The sequence below is a fragment of the Telopea speciosissima genome, unplaced genomic scaffold, assembly GCF_018873765.1.
Source record: "Telopea speciosissima isolate NSW1024214 ecotype Mountain lineage unplaced genomic scaffold, Tspe_v1 Tspe_v1.0111, whole genome shotgun sequence".
NCBI lineage: Eukaryota > Viridiplantae > Streptophyta > Magnoliopsida > Proteales > Proteaceae > Telopea > Telopea speciosissima.
The window spans coordinates 60,087-66,086 of record NW_025317447.1 but is presented as its reverse complement, the minus strand read 5'-3'; positions in this window follow the sequence as shown (position 1 = coordinate 66,086).

The following is a 6,000-nucleotide window of genomic DNA, read 5'->3' as shown; positions in this document are numbered from 1 at the left end:
GAAGAGGAGGCCATGGTAAGTTTATGCAAGTATTCAAGCTTTTCAATTACATTCATGCAAGCACATCTAGGTTTTACTATCTAAACTCTCAATCTCATTCTCCCTTTCCTCTATCTCTCTCTATCTTCTTCTTCTTCTTCTCCCTCTATTTCTTTTATTTTTTTTATATAGTTGTGGTATGTGGATGCACTTTTATTCCCTTATTTCTTTTTATGTGATTATGAAGTGTGGCTGCGTTTTTGTTATTCCTTTCAATTCGCTTTAGTTTGATAGGTTAGATGCTCATGTGTTAGGACGCCAATTTAATCCCTTAATTTTGTTAGATGCTCATGAGTTAGGATGCATTAATTTTCATTAGTTTAATTAATTTAATTTAACACTTTAATTTGGTTCACTTTGCATTACTTTTAAGTTAATTAAATAGAGTGGCGTATAGCTCCTCGTGTTTGACCCGTAGCTACGATTGACCCGTACGCTTGTGGTATAATTTTTAAACTCAAACAATGTCCACTGCACAATGACATCCAATCAAGAACACAAGACAAGTCAGACAACAGGTACATTAGAAGAAAAATACAGATGCAAACATCAAATACTAAGAAACTAAAGATCTTACCGGGACTCATCTTCCAAAGACATAGGAAGGCCTTGGAATCCAACTCACGGACGTCGAACGAATCGCATCCTTGACATCGCTGGAGAGAGTCGCGCTCAAAGTTGCTCAACTCAAGAAAGCGGTTCACCCTCTTGACATCAATGGCCTCCCAGGTAGACCGCAGTGCACATCGAGGGACCATGGCAAAAAAGAAGCGGTCCGTCCAGTACTTCACCGAGCTAGTAATCCACACAAGAGGATCGAGCGCGGTGAGAGACCCCTTAGGGAGATGATGGGCGAAGTGGTAGCACCCTCCTTCCCCCTTCTTCAACAAGTAGAAGTACGAGAACAGGGGAATGGTAGGAGCATGCCCCATTTGGACAAAGAACACATAAAAACCTAGGATTACCCACCAAGAGTTGGGCAACACCTGCCCAGGGGTAATACGCCAGTGCTCCAACACCAACTCCACAAAACGGGAGACAGGGAAGCGAAAACCATGGGAGAAGAAAATACGATAGAGGTAGACCTCATCCACTCGATGGGAAAAAGCACGATCGTCGGGTCTGGGGGTGCGAAGCATGACCTAAGAAGGTAATAGGAACTCTCGACGAAGTGACGCCAAGTCCGAGGTGGTCACGATGCTAGGGATGTGAGCCAACTTATTCCTAGGATCCCCAACAGAAGTAGAAGCCCTAGTGACCCTACGACCCCTACTACGGGCGGAGTCTCTAGAAACCTCCTCCTCCCCATCACTAGCAGTAGGGGAAGACAACGAGGGAGAGGTGTCTGCAGGGGAAGATGACCCCGAAGAGGACTCCCCAAAAGACCCAACCACAACAGTAGTCTGCTTAGAGTCGCTAGACGACGACATGAATACACAATGAAGCAGGCTAGCTACTTACTCAGAACGACAGCCTCCCAAAGTCATGCAACCAACGCAAGAAGAGGGATGCCAACCTGCAACCATCAACAGGTGAACCAACCAGGAAGGGTAACAAAAAAAAAACACACACACACACACACATACCAGACACAGATTAAGGCAGCACGATAGCGGATCGAGCTGGACGGGGGCAGATCGAGCTGGACGGGCGTGGACCACCAAGTAGTGGTCGATCGAACGACAAGTGCGGACCGTGGATGGGCGTCGATCGAGCACAGGTGCAGACCACCAGACGGGAGTCAATCTAGCGACAGGCGTGGATGATCGTCGATGGAACACAGGCGCAGACCGCCGAACGGGCATCGATCAAGTAATAGGCGCGGACCATGGACGGGCGTCGATCGAGCACTGGCACGGACCGCCGGACGGGCATCGATTGAGCGACAGGTGCGGACCATGGACGGGCTCGATCAAGCATATGCGTGGACCACCGGACGGCCGGTGACCCAGCAACAGGCGCAGACCATGGACGGGTGTCGATCGAGCACAGGACGGGCGTCGATCAGCAACAAGCGCAGACCATCGGACGAGAGTCAATCGAGCAACGGGCGCGGATCGAAGACAAGATGGGCATCGATCGAGCAACGGGCGAGCGTGGACGGAGGCGAGCTAGGCACAGATCAACAAGCACGAGTGTGAGCATAAGGCAAAGGCCAAGCACCAAGCCATGCAAGCTACAAAACAAACCAAAGCCCAATGGCTAGGCGAGGCTAAGAGGAAACAATCAAGAAACAAAGAGATGGCACACAACTCTTTGCCACCCAAAAGCAAACACCTTGGGGGAAACAAAAGATGAAGACTAAGTGCAAGGCAAAGGAGAAGACTCAAAAAGCAAAAAGTGAAAACGCAAGAGAGAGAGACAAGAGCATATATCTATGACAAAAAAAAAAAGAAGAGAAGAGATAAAAGATAAAAAGATGGGAGAGGAGAGGTTTGAACCCACAACCTCTCCCTCACCAAATAATTTGTAGGAACACCCTCCGAGAAGAGATTATTTATCGTGAACCCCTTAATTGGTACAAAAATACAGAGGATACTCTCTTGAGCACTCCGTTCCAAGAGAGTGGGGGCAAATGATAAACCCAAAATCACCCTGACCAACCAGGGACTGCCACGTGTCCTAACCCAGGAAGGAGGGCCAGCTCAGGACCAGAACCAAACAGGCAAACCAAGGAGAGACTCAACCCAGATCGGACACAGGCGCGGACCCTGAGCACCGACCACAGACCCCGGGCGCGGACCGCAGGCGCTGAGCGAGGACTGCAGGCCCCGAGCGTGGATCCCCTTGGGCACAATCTACCCCGGGGATGAACCCCTTTGGGCACGGTATCCCTCGAACACGGCGACCACCACCATAAACAAGACATGTCCCATCACAAAGGACTCTAGGCCACCGCCTACCAGTCACGTAGTCTGGATGGACTCATACACTGGGAACCTCATCTACCACATAGATAGGTCTATCCATCAAAGATACCAAGTCTATTATGACACTACGTCTCACGGGAAGACAACCAATCAAGGATGAACCCTGCTACCCAGGGACTCTATCAACTACGAGGACTACTCACCATCAACTGGGACTCTCCACACCGCCACACCCCATGATTATGAGATCTGGCAGATGGATGTGCAGACTGCATTTCTAAATTGGTTCCTTCAAGAGGAAATCTACATGGAACAGCCAAAGGGGTTCTCTTCCTTGGAGGAAGAAAGAAAGGTGTGCAAGTTGCAGAGGTCCATCTATGGACTGAAGCAGGCTTCCAGGAGCTGGAACATTAGGTTTGATTAATCAATCAAATCGTTTGATTTTGATCAAAACATGGATGAACCATGCGTTTACAAGAAGATCAGTGGGAGTGCAATATGTTTTCTTGTTTTATATGTAGATGACATATTGCTGATTGGTAACGATGTTGTTTTTCTTTCATTAGTAAAACAGTGGTTATCCACAACATTTTTTATGAAAGATCTTGGTGAAGCTAGCTATATCCTTGGGATCAAACTCATGAGAGATTGCCAGAGAAGGATGCTAGGCTTGTCATAGGCTACCTATATAGACAAAGTCCTGGCCAGATTTAGCATGGAGAACTCCAAGAGGGGAAGTGTTCCCTTCCGACATGGAGTCAGTCTTTCTAGATCTCAATATCCTCAGTCTCAGACGGACATTGAAGAGATGAAGAGGATTCCCTATGCATCAGCAGTAGGGAGTCTTATGTATGCTATGTTGTGTACGAGGTCGGACATTTGCTATGCAGTAGGTATGGTAAGTCGTTATCAATCTAACCCTGGATGCGAGCATTAGAGTGCTGTCAAGAATATCCTTAAGTACCTGAGAAGGACTAAGGAATATTTCTTGGTTTTTGGATCTTATCAGTTGTCAGTATTGGGATATACAGATTCAGATTCCCAAACTGACAAGGATGAGAAAATCCACGTCAGGGATGGTGTATCTAATGGGTGGAGGTGCCATTGTGTGGCGGAGTGCAAAACAGATGTCTACAACCGATTCCACTACCGAAGCAGAATCCTTGCAGCTTGCGATGCAGCAAAAGAAGGTATTTAGCTGAGGAAATTCCTATCAGATTTGGAGGTTGTCCCTGACCTTGTCAAGGGCCCCATTCCTCTGTTGTGTGACAACAGAGGGGCCATTGCACAAGCTAAGGAGCCTAGGGCTCATCAGAGGAACAAGCACGTGCAGCGAAAGTATCACCTCATCAAAGAGATTATCCAGCAGGGCGACGTGAGTATCTCCAAAGTGGACACAACTGAAAATGTGTCTGATGCCATGACAAAGGGTTTGTCTCCAGGAGTGTTTGAGAAACACATGGAGGGCATGGGTTTAAAATGTATGGGGAATTGGCTTTGATGTACAAGTGGGAGATTGTTGGACGAGTGTGTGTCCATCAAAGTTCGGTCCGGTTCAACCCGGTTCACTTTTGTATTGAACATTTATACATTTTAGTTTAATATTGTCACATGCGATATAAACTTTTTGAGCATTATGTGTCCGTAAGTTTTACTTAAAATGGTAGTCACGACTAGGGTTTGGGTTGGACACCCTTATCACATGGTCGTCGCATTGGGTATGCCTAGACATGTGATGTCAGGGTACGAATGCGAGTGCTCACATGTTTGATGTATGCATTGGCGAAGAATCTACTTTGTCGATTCCCTCATGTATTACTGTCAGATGTAGGAAGGGATAGACATGTTTCACCGACACCCTATGCCTGTGGGAACCCTGTCGCTGCAAAGTGTGATCGCATTCTTTGGTTCATCAATGATTGAGACTCAAGCGAGTCAAAGCCGATTTTCTGGGAATGCGTGAACACTTTGTGAGTGAAGGAGTTATCCAACATGGTCACCACTGCCCGATTGGGGAACACCAAGATTGAGACTGTCTGTGTATGGTCAGATAAGAATCTGGATCCAGTGCCGTTTTGGAAATGGTTTTGCAAAAATCTATTTTACATAAAATGATAGATTATTTATGATTATTTTGAACAAAGTGTTTTGTCGAGTTTTGAGGGATCCGATCAGATGCACAGACGCTCTTATATGGACATGTACTATGGATTGGGGTTTGGCAGTACATGTGTACATGCCCTAGATTCCATAATGATGGTGTTGATTAGTGGCGGGGTTATATATGATAATTTGTTATCATATTGGGAGTTATTTGGAATTTACTATTTTAATTGGTTCTTTATTTAATTAATGGATATGGTGCTAATTATAATTATTCATAGATATTAAATAAAATAATTAATTAATATTTTCCCTATTAGATTCTGCTTCTTCACCAAGCAAAGGACTTTAAGATAAACAGATAAAGCCAATCTGAGATAAACAGATAAAGCCAATCATGAGATAAACAGATAGAGCAAATCAGGAGAGAGAGTGTCAGACTCTCACAGGGATTCTTCCCATCTGGGTTTTGGAAACCCATCTATAAATAGAACCCAAAACGCAGGAGGGAAAAAGGGCTTCCACGAATTTCACAGCCACCCCCTCCCACGGTTTTGGCTCTCCCTCTCTCTCTCTCTCTCTCTCTCTCTCTTGTGATTTCTTCTTCTTGCTCTCTAGTTTTGAGAGCTGGGGTTTTAGAAACCCAGATCTGGTTGGAGATATATTCGGATTGGCTTGGAGAACCTTGGTAGCATCATTGGAGGTTCAGATCTGTTTGCTTGGAGGCCTTCTTGGAGGAAGAACCACTGTCTATTGGAGGAGCAACACTTGAGGCTCACCAGGTAAGCAGTTCTTGATTAATTCTTTCAGTTTTAATTATTAATATTTATGGGATGTGAAAGAAACTCGAATCAATTTATTTTCGCTGCACATTCGAGTATGGGATGGATCCCTCTTGCCATGTGATGACTAGAAATGTATTTTTCTCTGTCCCTAATGTGTTTTAAAATTCCATGGGACACATGAGGGAAAGAGAAACACTGATAGG